Here is a 17,447-nt window from a genome sequence, read left to right as displayed (position 1 = left end):
CCTGTAAATATGTGTGTATGTGTGCTAAAATGAGTATTTTCTGACTACTCTGTCACATCAGGTATGAAGCGTGATTATCTCATTTCATTTCACCAGTCCGATCTGAACAGTTGTTAAGCCCACCCAAACATTTCCCAAGTCATTCAATGGATTGATGGCAGACTAAATCATCATTCTCTGAAGTCATTTGCCATTTTCTCTGTTTTTCTCTGTGCTTTTATAAACATCTCTGTGCCCCCCCCCCCCCCCACCTTACATACACAAACCTACATGTGTGGATGAAAAATCACCGTGGAAAAATAAAGTCGCAAAAGCAAATATGTTTTTAACGAGCCAGCCCATTACTCTGGTGATATGAGAACATAAAAACACAAATTGGGAATAAATCGAGGTGCTGATGCTTGAGAAACTGTGGCAGAAAAAAAGACAGAAGAAAACAATGGAGGAGAAGGGAAAAGCAGAAAAACAGGTTAATCACAAACAAAAAAAGGAAAAGGGAGGTGATAGGTAATAGGTGTGTTGGTGATTGCCTAACGTAAAGTACTGAACACAAGAGCCAGAATTACAATAACATTAGCTATTTCTAAACATAATGTAGTTGTATCACGGCAGGTATATTAGGATTGTAAACTGGACATTGTAAGAAAGATAAAATAGCCATCTGTTCACTGTGTGTACTACATGATCAGAGCATCTCTTTCAACAACAATGAAAAGAGCCTTTAATGATTGTGCATTTGATGAAATCTCTCATAATGGCACAAATTTTCTGCAGCCACATGAAAAGTCATTATAGAACTAATGGTGTTCACCAAAATGTCACAGCAAAAACATAAAGAGAGTGGGAGAAAAGGGAGAAAAAAGGAGAACAAGAGAGACAGAGTGTGTGAGCGACAGGCAGGGGAGAAAGTCCATTTGATGTGAACAGATATATACCAGCAGAAAGCAAATACTAACTGCTAGACAGCATGAGATGGACATCCTGCTGCTATACTCATATGTGCAGAGTGCTTCAAAACAAACTATATTTAAAGCTTTTGAAGTCCCTTTAGCTGCTAATTCTATCCCCTACCCTTGATGAACACAACTGGATGCCGCACACCTTTGAGGGGAAACTTTACATTTTATTTTTTACCAAAATGCGGCTGAGAGGTTATGGTAATTAGGTAATTTAAGTCATGAGCTCAACTCAAAGCAAAACTCTTTTTTAGGTTCTTTTGGGCAATTGAGTTTAAAAACAACCACCCACTAATCTTTCATCCCCACCTCCTCTGGTCCGCAATCCTTATAATTCCTCTATGATGGTGTCCACCAACCTACTCGGCTCCTTTTGTTTCATTGTAATTCAAAAGCCTATTAAGTTCTCTGCACAGCAGACCACAAAAGCTATTGATACTCAAAGAAATTCACCCACCTTGCATTTGAGGGGCCTATTAACCGTCACTATATGGATATGGTAAGTTGCTCTAATTTAGAAGCATTCTGAGGGTTACTGTATTGAAGATTGACAGACTAGAAGCCTGGGTTTTAATGATCATGACTGTTTAATGTGTCACATCAGTCCCAACTTGACAAGTCCCGACAAGCTGTCAGCTATGACCGTTCTTTGCTTCCACTTGGGAACCCTGCCTTGATCATTTGAACTCCTTAACTACTCAACCACATATACATGCTTGACCCCCCTCACACACACAAAGACCGCTTTAATCAAGTAGTCCCCCAAATACGCTTGTGCAAACTGAGAAAACCTACACAAACATGCTTCCTTCCCGGGCCATTATAATTATATGGAAATGAGGTGTCTAATCAACTCTTACAGCATGCTGTCAGTGAAAAGAGAGTTTGTCTTGACTTTCTCTTTGACAGGCAACATTGATCTAGAGAGCCTGACATCCACTGAGAACACAGTCTTAATGCTTTGGCAAGAATCATTTAAAAGCATCTTGTTGAAGTTTAAACATCCTCCTTTCTATCAATTTATTTAATGAAATATATTTTTAGACAACCCTGATTCCAAAATACAATACAATTTGATTGTGGAATACTCCAAACAGGTGTTTTTTCACAACATTCCCAATCTTTGGTTGCCCCTGTCCCAACTTGTTTCAACATGTTGCTGTCATCATATTCAGAATGGGCATATAATTACAAAAAATCATTGAAGTTGATGAGGTAAAACATTTAATATATTGTCTTTGTGTTGTACATGTTATATTAATGTCTGAGTCCCATCTTCTTTTAAATCGGGATTGTATACCGAGCTGTATATTTTTTCAACCTTAATCACAGTTGTCTCTGATTCAAAACAAATGTACAACAATAAATTTATCATCAAAGTCAAATCTTGACTTTGATTTTAATAAGTTATTAACCTGTGTAATATTTCCAAAATTAAATTGCCCATGAGGGCAATGAGGAGCACAGCAAACTGATTGCTAGTTATCAGCTGAAGGCAAAACTGTAATTACAATGTTTAAATAGATCAAACTATTGTGTTTCTCTATGTACCGAGCACATTAATGCATTCAATAACTGGACATTCAGACAAATAGTAACATTCTCTCCATTTTTTACACTTGCATTCTCCAACATCCTTTCAGCTTCACCATCTTTCGTCTCTCACATTTCAGTGTTGTGACTTTAGAGTATGGGTAGGTTATTAGCAGATGCCTGTATCCTGGAGAGAAATGGCAAACTGATTTTCTGATCTTTGAGAGTTTCGTCTAATTGGATGTTATTTATTAGCTGAAAAGAAGCCCCAGGAAAGGGCAGCTCTCTTCATGCTGTTGCTCATTTTCCCAGCACTATGGTGATGAATTTATCTCTCTGCCCTCTCTTGATAAACAAAGAGAGATAGATGGAATGAAATAGCCGGTTTATTTGACAAAATATAGTCCATATGGTATGGTAGGTTTGACAGGGACATTTGTCACAAGATTGGAAAAATGTATGTCGGGGGCAAGACAAAAATTGTATCCCTACACAAGCAAAGGCCTTAAAAGATAATTTTTAATACAGTATAAAGATTAATCAGATCAATATGCATTTTCATTTATGACTGAAAGGCAGACAAAAGTAAATATTTTATAGACATGGGGGTGAGGGGTAGAGGGTGTTGTATACTGTACAGCCCTTTGCAGAAAGTTTGGAATGGTGATTTGAGGTTAAAAAAGATAAAACTGAATTTACTTGTTTTAATACATTTCACCTGTTTCTTTAAAAAATAAACATTGGACAAAGAAAGGAAGAAGGAAATACTGTGCTGAAGATACAGAACAGTTCTGGTGAAAAAGACGCAATAGAGATATTAACTAATATGAGCTACTACATGTGGAAATATGCGATACTGGCACCTGACTGGTATCAAAGCATTAAACCTCCATATTCATGTTAAGAAAAAATAATCTCATATTTTTCTCCCACTTTATATAGAACTCTCCAGCATCACCCTGTACCATTCTCATAAACATGATTTCACTATACAGTGTTTGTTAACATTACATTATGATGCCAAAGGTTGCATGTTTGAAAAAAAATAAATAAATAAAAATCAATCAATGGTAAATGGCCTGAATTAATATAGTGCTTTTCTTCATTCACGGACAAAGCGCTTCACAGTTTTGCTTCTCATTCACGCACATAAGCACAACAAGACGCCAGAGGTGCATCCAAGGGCCTGCCCATAGGGAGTAACTCAGTGTGTGGTTTAGTGTCTTGCTCAAGGACACGTTGACATATGGATGGGAAGTGCCGGGATTGAACCGCCAGCCCTGGGATTAATTTAATGGATGACCTTGCAGTCCCATGTTGTGAAAACTACTTAAATGATGCAATATACAGCAATAACAATGAGCCAAACAAGGTCAAATTGAGTTGCCTTTTACACTTAATGTCTTCTATATTTGTTTAAGAGGCAAGATGCCTAAAGGATGATTTAATAACTGATGAAGACGAGCGATGTTATGGAACAAACTATATATTTTTCAGATACAATAAGCAGCGCAGTAGTACCTTCTTTATTTGAGAATAAGACTGGATATTTGTTTTATGTTATTATTATGAGTAAGTAACAAAAAACACCATGAATTTATTCTCACATGAATTGTGTGTGCAGCCAAAGCCTGATAACACATTTCATGTAACTGAAGTGGCCAGAGAGCTGCATTTTACTTTTTATATTGAAGAACAAAAACTGAACAAAGCCAAGCAGAATAAGAGAGGTAGCACTCCACTGGCTTACTTCCACTGGTGCTCCTTAACATTAAACTCAAAGAAAGTAACCTCACTGCTGGCAGAACTGAATTAAATATCCAAAAGACCAAATATGACATTAGTAGCGCAGTGAAAAGGGAGACAGGTTCCAAATATCCCTCAATTCCCACCTGCCAGTGTCTCTAAAACATTCTGTGATTTTCATCCTCTCTTCTTGTTCACACCCACAGGAAAGCCCTGCTATACATGTTTTATCTCTTTCTATTGACACTGATGATCCAAAAGAGCTTCTCCAGAGGCTATCTGTGAAATCACAGAAACTGCTGAAAGTTCTGAGAGCTGTCAGCATTCTCTCTGGGCGTCCACTCACTACATCTGCTTGTTTGTTTCTCCTTTTTTCTTTCTTTTCTGTTTCAATAAGAGGAACAGCTGGGTAAAAAAAGAAGTGGCGTCTCTTTCTCTCCCTTGCGTTTTCATTAAAACTGTATGGTTTCCAAAGAAATAATTAGTCCTATGATATTACAAAATAGTTAATTACCATTAATTACTGTGACACTACAGACATTCCAAATGGGACGGAGAAGGTGAAAAATCACTCCTTCGAGGACAACAATGTACACATCTTGGCCAGAGAAGACAGATGGTTTGAAAGAGGAGTAAAAGAATCCATCTACATCAGGCTGGAACAGCCGTCTTTGAACAGAGGAGGTGGCCTACGACACTACATATCACCCATCTACAATGCTGTACTGAGTTCCCTCCCTAAACAGCTTAACAACCATTCAAATCTGGGCTCACATAGCCCTAACATCCCACATGAAGGCCAGTCAGGTCGACGACTCACAAGTGCCCCTAACGACTCTGAAACTCAGAGCTCACACATGACTTAACAACTCTGTAAGGACTCTACCACATAGAGTTTAAAAGCCTGCATCTCCCTTCCAGTTAGCTAGAACTGAAGAAGCCTCTCAGATGAGAGGTGAAACATCTTCAAGAAACCGAAACAAGTCCAGTTGCCTACGATACAGCACTTAGAATTACCATGACCTGGATGACTGAGAACCTTAATCAACATCCCAAATGGGGCGGAACTTGTGGCTCTGGGTACATCACAATTAAAATGTGATTCTAGTTTTATGGTTGGATCACAAAACAATTCTCAATATGTCTGCTTGTTTTATTTCAATACAATTCTTTACTGACTGGGTCATTTTGATGAATGTAGTCAAAGTTAAAAAGCCCATTTGGATTTATGAAAATAAAAAAAAAATTAGAGCTGCACTATTAATCACAATATGGCTAAGCACAATATCCAAATGGCAAGAGGCTGCAATATTTGGACAAGGGCAAAATGTGTGACAAAACAGCATTATAATGAAGTGTTTCAGAAATGCCCTGGTCTAAAAACCTTGTTCTGTAGAAAAACATGTTTGTTTGATACCCAACGAATGTCACAAACTTCTGATTTCTATTGTTTTTATCATGAAAATTAAAACTGTGATGCAAAAATTATCATTCCTACTTATCATGAATCATATCGCAATCGCAATTCCAGTCAAAATAATTGCAATATGATTTTTTTCACCATATCCTGCAGTCCTACTAAAACTATAGAACAGTTTCTGTCACAAAACGTCAATCAATCAGTTAAACAGTTACTGAAGTTATTCAAAATATAAACCAACTATATATGTTTTTGTTTTCAAGCCCATACAACAGGATGGTAAGGGCGTTCAAAATCAAAATGACCATGTGAATAATACAAACAACCTCAGAAGGTCACACAGTACCTCCATGTGGCAGAAGTTGCTATGGCAATACATGAACCACGACCTACAGTGGTGAACAGGAGGAAGAGGTAAAGGAGTCCTACAGTACAGCCATAAACTGTATGTTACAAGAAACAGAACAGAGCAGCCTGTGTGTTCAACAAAACATATTAAAAATTGTAAACTTTTATCAGCGTATCAACACACCACAGAAATGAGACTTGATTTATGTTCATCAATTAGTAACTTGCCCTATGGCCTATGGCAATGAGCATAAAGACGATCAAATTAGAAAACAGTAAAAAAGCAAATTATGGTTGTTATTGGCATTTCTCCTTTATGAGCTTACAGCAAGGCCACCAACATAATCACCTTAAGTAAAAAGAATCGAAGTTCTTAGTTTCCTGTAATTTTCAAAGTAAAAAATCTGAACACAGACCACACACTCATCAGTAAAGGAAAAAGCCAGTGTCAGGTCAGATGTGAAAGAAATGAAGCCTTGAACTACTGTGTGAAATGCAGTCCATTCAGATATGCACCTGTAATACTCCTGTTCAAGTTTAGAGCTGACAGGATGAATGATCCTGCTAGTTTGACAAAGTACAAGAAGTTTTAACATTGCACCACAAAAACTAAAGTGGGAGGTGAATTGAAGGAATATGTTCATGTGTTAGTGTTGAAGAACAGAACTCTAGCTTTGCCGCAGCGTCAAGGTGTTCCCACCCACTACACCTGTTTTTCCCAGGCATTTTACAAGAAAATATGTTCACTATCTGTAGAGCACTGTGTTAATGAACTGCTAATGGAAACCAAAGATTTCTTACTGCTGCAGCTTTACTTAAAAAGTATTTAACGTGTGAAACATGAGCTGATTTGTATTTTAAAGTAGGCTAATTACAGGAAGTGCATTGTTCAGTGAGTTTAGCACGTTAGCATCATGTTTAAATCAGAAATATGGCCAAATATGCACTTTTGAATTTGGCTTTGACAACAAATCCTCCACCATTGTCTTGTAGTTAAACTTGTAAGTGAAATGTAACTCCAGCTCCCCTGTACTGCAGGCGCTGCTGGTGGTGTTGCAGAGAGTAATTGTAAAGTCCATCATTTGAATAGGTATTGAGTGAAAAAATATCGGCGAGTAATGTAATCGTGTATGCCTGACCATCGAGTGGTTTTAAGAATAAGAAATAAGAATCAAATGATTAAATTATAACTAATGTCTTTTAATGATGAGTATTTTCTGTTTTAAAATGTCACTTAAATGGCCAAAGATGGACCGATATTGTCTCAAACTGTATTCTAAAGTGTTAGCATTTGGTTTCAACTACATTTCACAAAATTTGAACTCAAAATCCGGATTAAGTGCAGAGACAATTGAAGCTGGTACTGTTAGTTAAGGAGAAAAGCATCAAATGGGTGGAAGCAAAAAAATACTAACCTTTGGTTTCTGCTCCAGCACAAAAATGAAGGCAGATCATGCAGCCATGAAGAAGTTGCAAGAAAGAAAGAGAAAACAAAAGGAGATGGGGGAGAAACAGAGACAGAGCAAACAAGAGAAAGAAGAAAAGCTGGTTAGTGATGTTTGAAACAAGCAATATTTCAGACAGCAGCATTGTCAGCACAGACAACAGAAAGCATTTCACTAAATATAAAGTGATGTTACGGTCCATAGAGACATTTTGTATGCATTAAGAGGAGAAGTATCATTGTTATGAACTTTACAATAACAGACTTGTCAAAAGTACGAACAGAGCAGAGTTAAAGTTTCTCATAATCACAGAGAATTACAGAATTGTAAGACCTGTCAATTTATGGAAATACATGGTCTTAATGTTCCAGCAGTGATCGGTGATTTGAGTCACTAGTGACATAAATAGTCAATGACAGTCACATCACATCAGATAACACAGGTCAGAGCCTCAATTCTCTCTCATTGCACCCATTAGCATACTGACTCGACTATGTAGAGATCTTGTCTGTCATATCTTGAAAACATGGTGAATGTGTTTTGACCCACATTCACAGCAGTGATTGTAATAAAGACCCGTAGGATTCTGTAAGATTGCATGAAGAATCAGGGACTGTAAATTCTGAGATGTTTGTGAGAGGAAAAAAAAAATCCAAAACCTTGAAAAAGGTTAAACTATTTTCTAACATCAAATTCTGTGTGCATGTGTTAATATTTTCTACAAAAATAAATTCCGCTGCCCAAGTTCTCATGTGTTTATCAACAAAAATACTTTGATAACAGAAAGTGCAAGTTGTTTGTTATGTGTGAATTCATGAAAGTTAAGATATTACCATAAAAATGCTGATTTTTGCAGTCACTTCTCTGCTACTCACTACATGGGTCAGCAGACAATTTGTTGCAGTGAATTACAATAGTGCTGAAGCTTATGCCACTTTCACTTCTCTCTCTTTTGAAGTTCCTTGATGAAATGCTGAGAAGAAGGACTCCTCTCTACCCATACAGGCTCCATCCTCAGCATGAGACAGTAACCACAAAGACAGCAATTAAAGCCTTCAGATGTCAAGGGAACATATTAAAGCTCAGAGTTCAGAGGCAGACATTGTGGCATCATTAGCTAAGCTTAGTTCATAATCTGTGACTATTAATCACAATAGAATAATCCTCACTCATGGATATGATGATTAACTTTAGTTAACCCCTTGGTTTTCATCTTCAACATGAAAGCTATGTGAATGACTTCTGTCATATAGCAGCTCCTCTTTTACCGCATTATATAAGTAATTCTCACAGAACAAGGCACAGCTTTAACACAGCCTTTTTGCAGCAAAGGATACATATTAGAGTGCTACTCGGGCTGCATTTTCGGTCTGAACTTGAATGAGTCCAAGAGGGTAGTAACAGAGTCCGAACCAAAAAGCCATTCTATTTTAATGACCAAACCTGACTTGAGCCTGGTGCAGTTAATGTAAGCTGAAGCACTGAGTTTGCATTACCCTGTCACACAGCTGTTACCATGGTTACAGCTTGCCTGTTAACCCCAATTACAGACATCTACTGCGTAAATGACTGACTCCATGACTGTGGAAAGGCTTTCTTCACATAGATATTAAATAAAAAAAAAATTAAAAACATTTTTTTTGTATTTTATATATCTATGGCAACACACATACGCATACTTGACGTGACCAAATCCGGCCCGAACCTGGACATAATTTCTAAATTTTTGTCCAACCCCAGCCCAGCCTGTCGGGTCCAAATGGGTTCAGGTTGGGTATCCATCCAAAGATAAAGACAACTCAGCTTGTCACCTGTTCTGTGTTTGCATGAAGTTGCGTACATCTTTGGATACATTTTCTAACATTTTGGAAGAAAAATCCTTGTTATTTCTTAGGCCTAACTAAATTGATAACCGACGAAACAGCATCTTACAAGCTTTAGGCTATATAAAATCATTTAAACAAAAGTCTACGTGTAAGATGTTTAGCGGATGCTTATTTATTTCTGTTAAGTATTTTTGGCATTTATATGCTTTTGTCATAGACAGTAGAGAGATAAAAGGAAATGACGGAGGAGGGAGATGAAACAAAGAACACTGGTCAGAATCGAAGCAGGGATGCTGCTGTTCATTATCGATGTCTTAACCTTTAAGATATGGTAAGCACCCAAGATGCTCATTTTGTTTGAATCAGAGAAAAAAAAAGCAGAAATACTGCTGTTAAAGTTTCTATACCTCTACTGTTTTTTATCCAAAATGTATTTTATATACCTAGGATTCAATAAATAAAATAGGTCCCTGTCTCAGTTTTAGCTTGTAGTTAAAAGTTTTTGACCATTAATTTGGTTCTACCTTCTCAGCCAATACAGGCTGATTATACACTGAACAAAAATATAAACGCAACACTTTTGTTTTTGCTCCCATTTTCCATGAGCTGAACTCAAAGATCTAAAACATTTTCTATATACACAAAAGACCATTTCCCACAAATATTGTTCACAAATCTGTCTAAATCTGTGTTACTGAGCACTTCTCCTTTGCCGACATAATCCATCCCACCTCACAGGTGTGGCATATCAAGATGCTGATTAGACAGCATGATTATTGCACAGGTGTGCCTTAGGCTGGCCACAATAAAAGGCCACTCTGAAATGTTCAGTTTTATCACACAGCACAATGCCACAGATGTCGCAAGTTTTGAGGGAGTGTGCAATTGCCATGCTGGCTGCAGGAATGTCCACCAGAGCTGTTGCCCGTGAATTGAATGTTCATTTCTCTACCATAAGCCGTCTCCAAAGGCGTTTCAGACAATTTGGCAGTACATCCAACCGGCCTCACATTCGCAGACCACGTGAAACCACACCAGCCCAGCACCTCCACATCCAGCATGTTCACCTCCAAGATCGTCTGAGACCAGTCACCCGGACAGCTGCTGCAACAACTGGTTTGCATAACCAAAGAATTTCTGCACAAACTGTCAGAAACCGTCTCAGGGAAGCTCATCTGCATGCTCGTCGTCCTCATCGGGGTCTTGACCTGACTGCAGTTCGTCGTCGTAACCGACTTGAGTGGGCAAATGCTCACATTCGATGGCGTCTGGCACGTTGGAGAGGTGTTCTCTTCACGGATGAATCTCGGTTTTCACTGTTCAGGGCAGATGGCAGACAGCGTGTGTGGCGTCGTGTGGGTGAGCGGTTTGCTGACGTCAACGTTGTGGATCGAGTGGCCCATGGTGGCGGTGGGGTAATGGTATGGGCAGGCGTATGTTATGGACAACGAACACAGGTGCATTTTATTGATGGCATTTTGAATGCACAGAGATACCGTGACGAGATCCTGAGGCCCATTGTTGTGCCAATCATCCACGACCATCACCTCATGTTGCAGCATGATAATGCACGGCCCCATGTTGCAAAGATCTGTACACAATTCCCGGAAGCAGTTCTTGCATGGCCAGCATACTCACCGGACATGTCACCCATTGAGCATGTTTGGGATGCTCTGGATCGGCGTATACGACAGCATGTTCCAGTTCCTGCCAATATCCAGCAACTTCGCACAGCCATTGAAGAGGAGTGGACCAACATTCCACAGGCCACAATCAACAACCTGATCAACTCTATGCGAAGGAGATGTGTTGCACTGCGTGAGGCAAATGGTGGTCACACCAGATACTGACTGGTTTTCTGACCCCCCCAGACCCCCCCAATAAGACAAAACTGCACATTTCAGAGTGGCCTTTTATTGTGGCCAGCCTAAGGCACACCTGTGCAATATTCATGCTGTCTAATCAGCATCTTGATATGCCACACCTGTGAGGTGGGATGGATTATGTCGGCAAAGGAGAAGTGCTCAGTAACACAGATTTAGACAGATTTGTGAACAATATTTGTGGTAAATGGTCTTTTGTGTATATAGAAAATGTTTTAGATCTTTGAGTTCAGCTCATGAAAAATGGGAGCAAAAACAAAAGTGTTGCGTTTATATTTTTGTTCAGTGTAGATCACCATTAACAAGTTTACATCCTAAACTTTAGGGTATAAATGGCTTTTAAACATAAAAAACGTGAGCACATGGAGAGTATTTTCTGAGTGAGGATGTCTGAGCAGTCAAAATATGACATTTTAACAGTTAAGAATTTACAATTAGATTTTAATTGAATCTGTTGGTCACTGCTTTAAAAAAAAAGAGCAGTGATGACGCAAGCACCCTGATTTAGTTGGTTGTATTATAAAAGTAGATGAGGATACAGTATTTTTGTGAGCAAACGTGAGAGACGGGAACAATCATTTTAAATAAATTTCAGCTCTTGCCCTGTATTGGGGGTTATTGTCATTTTGCTCACATTGGTGAGAAAATGCAATCAACAACACATAAATGTTGCACTAAACAGCCACTTAATGTATGTAGTTGTTTACAAGTTGCATTATCTGTTTATAGGAAAATTGCTCCATGGCAGATATGAGATTAAATCTGTATGAAATAAACTAACATAACCTTTCAGCTACATCTCACTATAATCTCAGTAAGCCAGGAGGAAGAAATAGGAGTGCGTGCCTGGAGTTGCAATGGGGTGAACTGACCGGGCGGGCAGAGAGAAAGAAGCAGGGAAACAGTGTGGTGTGTGCGCGCATGTTTGTGGTCTTATGTTAAGATATTAGAGTAGTACAGTAGATATTAAATGGCACGATCAGTAGTAGTATTCATTCATTGAGAAACTGTACATGAGCAGCCCTTGGGCAAAATCCTACACATATTAAAGTCTTCATCTCCTACCTTGGTAAGTGGCTTTAAAAGACTGCCTGAATGGTCAGGAGACCACTGCACAAGGAGTGGCAACAGCATCAAAATAGGTAATAGTGGTCTATTAAACCTACTTGATTTTCTTTGAGAACTTTAAACTACTGGGAGAAAAAAAGAATCCTTCAAACTATACCTTTCAATTTGCCTGAAATGGCTGAGCGCGAAAGGTAAGCATGGGAAATATTTAAAAGCTGGCTGAGTTTCTGACATTCCCTCCACAATTCTACACCTCCTATTTGTCATGCTTTGGTGAGAAGTTTTGTTGTTTTGTGAACCTAAGCGGAGAGCTGAAAGTCTAGAGCTGCCTAATCTAACACAAAGCAAACTGTCCACTTGGATGCACTGACTCTTGCAGAATAACAGCTGTGTTGTAAGAGAGCAGACAAGAAAGGAGAAGAAGAATGTGTTTAAAAAGAACAGCAGGGCTTGAGTGTGCTTCCAGTTCAGGAGCACTTGAAAGCAACTACACATTAGATATTTTATGGAGGAAAAATGTCTTGCAATGACCTCTATTGGTTGGAAAGTATAAGTTGGTCGAACCTCTGACACATCAGTGATTACCTTTTCAGTTATTCATTAAAAGTTGTCAAACATTAACTATATTATATTCAGCTAAAACGTTTATTGAGCATCTGCTTCAGACTGTTAAAAACTTTAAAGCATTACAGTCTAGCTAGGGTCTTAGTATGCTAACATGTGCTAATTAGCACAAAACACAACATTTTGCTGAGGCTGATGGGAATATCATCAGTTTATAAGACCTTTGGTTACAAACAAAAGTATGACCTGATTAAGATCATCCCATGGGGACCGTGAAGGTTTGTACCAATTTTAATGGCAATATATCTGATAGTTGTCAATATTTTAACAAACAAATAGAAATGTCAACCTGATAGCGGCACCAGACAAAGGCCTGGGGATCACCAAAGTCTGGGGACCACAAAGATCACTTAAGCGAGATTAACTTTTCAGACAACCTGTTTGTTTGTGCACAAGTTGGGTGTCGTTATTAACAACACAGGAAGAGTGCTTTTCTGTTTAATGAGTGAGGGAATAGGAAATCAACATTTTCCTGCGGCAACGTACCTCCTATTTGAACACCACCATTGATTTAATGTAGCAGGGCACAATTAGACTTGATATATATTTCCTGTCTCTCCTACAGCGTTTCTCCCTGTAGCATGTATACTTAAATTACTTAAATGCATACATGAATATCTTTACTTGATGTGTGTGTTCATGACATATTTTTGCTGATTAAGTTGGTGACATCTTGAGAACTTAAATAATCGCTTAACAAGTTAAATCACTGTGTAGCAGCTTTAATTTAACAAAGACATAGCCATGGCTAATGCACACAGTCATTTCAGCAAATTCACCTCTTGACTAATAAGGCTGTTTCCTTGAATGGATAGTGGTGTTTGATGCTCATCAGGTTGAGGTATAAACAGTTACACAAGTCAGTAATGAGTCCAGAAACACAATATACAGTGCTGAGAATAATTTGAAGTGTCATCAAGCTTTGGGTTGTCGTATTTATTCATAATAGAGCCAAGATATGAGTTAAAGGAATAGTTCACTCTAGAACGAAATTCAGTCATTATTGATTCACCCTCATGCTGATGAGAATTCCGGTGTAGTTTCTTATTCCTCAAAGTGCAGCTGGAGACCCGCGGGGGTACCCTCCTGCAGCAAAAATCCATATAACGGGCGTCAATGGTGTCTGAGACAAAAAGGTCCATAAAACTACACAAAAACTTTGTAATATTCCTCCATACTGCTCGTCCGCTGCAATCCAAGTGTCCTGAAGTGGTGACATCCAGAGTTTACTCGAAACAACGTCATTTAGTACATTTTTCTAGCCTAAACAGTCACTATACTATATTTGCCTGGAGGCACGGTCCCACGTGCACGCGAGTCTCCCTCACAGCTGCTTGCACTATGGAAGCCGCGCCAGACAAGATCAACAGAACTCACGATAGATATACACCGGTATTTACATCCTGCTGTGAGTTTCAAAGTTATAAATCACTAGTGCAGGCAGATCCCTCTTGTGTTTGTGTGTCACTCACAGCAGGATGTAAATACTGGTGTGTATCTATCGCGAGTTCTCGTTGATCTTGTCTGGCGCGGCTTCCGTAGTACAAGCGGCTGTGAGGGAGACTCGCGTGCACGTGGGAGCATGCCTCCAGGCAAATACAGTATAGTGACTGTTTAGGCTAGAAAAATGTACTAAATGACGTCGTTTCAAGTAAACTCTGGATGTCACCACTTCAGGACACTTGGATTGCAGCGGACGAGCAGTATGGAGGAATATTACAAAGTTTTTGTGTAGTTTTATGAACCTTTTCGTCTCGGACACCATTGACGCCCGTTATATGGATTTTTGCTGCAGGAGGGTACCCCCGCGGGTCTCCAGCTGCACTTTGAGGAATAAGAAACTACACCGGACTTCTCATCAGCATGAGGGTGAGTCGATAATGACTGAATTTCGTTCTAGAGTGAACTATTCCTTTAAGTATGAGCAAAGAGAAATGAGTGATCATTTACAAATTCTTTCACTCAAGGATTGTTTTTGTTTAGAATAAATAGCTTTAGTAGAGAATATTTAGTTGACCATAGCTGCTTAACAGAAATCATTCCACAGTACTGTAGCTGGAAGAAAAATTGTAAAGACTCATTCACTCTTAAGTGCTGAGTACCTGGCACTGCAAAGGGCAAAGCTAGGCAGAACAAGAACCCATCTCATAGAAGTTGAAAAAGAAAATTCTTATTTAAACTCCTAGGTATGTGTCAAGATGATACATATGCTGTGTGGACCTTACTGGAACTCAATTACTATTATGCCACAAACAAATAAATTGAGGTTGATAAAATGGACCACTAATGGGTAGGAAACTCAAAGGAAGGTAGGAAACGCAAGGAAAACTCACTCTAGATTAGATTCTCTTTCTATTATTTGTAAGTTTAAGGGTTTAAGTTGTCTGTAACAATTTCACCATAAAGGTGGTAAATAAACTTGTCTTTTTACTGGGACAAGTTTTTTAATCCGACTGTTTTTGATTGTTTACAAACAAAATCAATTGATCTCTGCTGCTCTTTGCAGGCCCTATAATTAGGGGTTATTTTTTCCAAGTCAATAAAAAGGAAATGGATCTCGCCCTTAAGTTGTTATAAACGGAGACATGTGAGACAAGAATATTGAGGAGACAAGTAAAAAAAACACCTTGCAAAGTAGTTGATAACCTATATGGAAGCAATGTGGGATATTGTTAATGTTAAAAGGCAAGAAAAGAGAATGAGAGATAACCTCTACCATGGGGGAAAACCCAATGGAATGCAACCTTTCGTATTCTTACATGATAAATCAACATCCACAAGCAAACACACAATTTATAAAGGCAATTCTACAGGACGTAGCTTCTTTTTACCCCCTCTAACATGCAAAATGGGCTGTCAATTCCCCTGTGCTTAATGTAACTCTGCAATTGCTCTATTAATCTAAAGACATAACCTTAAAAACACAACAAAATGTCATCCTCTCACCATTTTGTCCCTAATTGAAAGGCTCCATTAATTTTTATTGTTTACGACAGGACATTTGTATCAAAGGTTTTGCAGCTAATAAGCAGAGACTTGAGAGAAGCACATAAACCAACTCATATTATTCAGTATGGTCTTATTTAATTTTGTTCACTCTGACCCGCTCACTCAAAAGTAAAAACACCCATTTACCACAATTTGCTCACTGAGGACATGTGTTAAAGTGGCACTGACCCTTTGCCAAAAACCAAATCCTACTCTGAATAGATAAACAGAGGAGCAATAAAGGATATTACCACTGTGAATTTACTGTCTACTTAGTCAAATAAAAATGGGTTTTCTTCTCCAAATGCAGTTTTATACTGTGGATTCAGGCTGAATGTGTAATTCAGCCTTCTCTTAACACTTTCAAAAATAATAAAAACCAATCACTCTATTTATATTTTTGCTTGATTAACTTGAGGTCTGCCAAAAATACAACAATGACAGTCTCAAAACAAACTGTTCCAAGTCCCCATCCAAACTCTCAGTTTGTATACAGGATGGCAGGCATTCTCTTAGAAAACAACAGCAAGAGACACAACCATCACGAACAAATAAGGAAGTTTCAAGGGATATAAATGAATATTTAATAGGAAAAAGCGAGTGAATTCTGTTTCATACCGTGTCCTTTTTAATGTTTAATGCCGATCCAGATGCTGCTGCTCTTAAGTGAGATGAAACATGATGCTACATGGCTGTGTTAATAAGAGGACATGCCCACACGCACGTATGCACACACGTATGCTCGCTGACACAAAGCAGCAGTAGCAACTGGGTCCAACAGCTCAACCCATCAGTCATGCTGCTCCTACAACCTCCGCAGAGAAGGGAGGAAACACAACTAAGAAAATGGACTCAAACTATGAGTTTGCTTTAGCCTAATGTTTCATGCATTGTTCATCAAATCTGAAATGCATTACCCATGAGCAGTAACATACTGTACATTGGTCTGCATACTGCAGAGCAGTGCTTTGGATTGCCTCTTTATATGACGCAAAGTGTGTTTCACGATTACAGTAAAGTAAAATACTGTGTGTGGACATATACAGGCTCTGGGCCCAACCAGCAATTGTCAGCTGATGGACAGCCTTCCTCAGCCCTATCCAGAGAACACCTGCTTGATTGTCTGTCTACCTGTTTGCCATTTAGATTTGCCTCCATTATTCAACACCTTGAGGATGGGGAACAAGGGTGTTCTTGTGTGTAAGGGGGGAGGTCTTGTGTGCCTTGAGAGGAGCAGCATAGAGTTGTGACAGGTAGATAACACCTGGATGAATAATTCAAATTGGCGTAAGCTAGCTGAGTCAGTGACAAGACAAGAAAGAAAACATGAGACATGTGAATAAATCATCAGAGGAGGGACTAATAGACCAAGCACAGGAGAGGACAAGACTGATAACATCTCTTGCTACTTTGTGCTCAAGCTTTAATCATTCCAGCAACCTTGTACATGAATATTCCAGATCTTGCCAGCCATACTAATGTGTGAGGATGTAACTGTATGGTTTCTCAACACGCAGCATTACCACTAGGAATAGTCAGAATAGCGCACCAAAATCCGAAACAGCACGACAACCCTGGGGACTGCAAACTGATATGTTAGGAACTCTACT

The 17,447-nt window shown here is 38.9% G+C and overlaps 1 protein-coding gene across 1 annotated transcript in view; it reads right to left on the bottom strand.

Annotated features, from left to right (window-relative positions):
• The window catches only part of LOC140994201 (protein diaphanous homolog 3-like), a 165,945-nt gene that overhangs the window by 105,612 nt on the left and 42,886 nt on the right, over positions 1-17,447 (bottom strand). The gene's annotated exons all lie outside the window — the stretch shown is intronic.

Source organism: Pagrus major, chromosome 4 (genome assembly GCF_040436345.1).
Source record: "Pagrus major chromosome 4, Pma_NU_1.0".
Classification (NCBI taxonomy): domain Eukaryota; kingdom Metazoa; phylum Chordata; class Actinopteri; order Spariformes; family Sparidae; genus Pagrus; species Pagrus major.
This window is presented reverse-complemented; position numbering and strand designations above follow the sequence as displayed.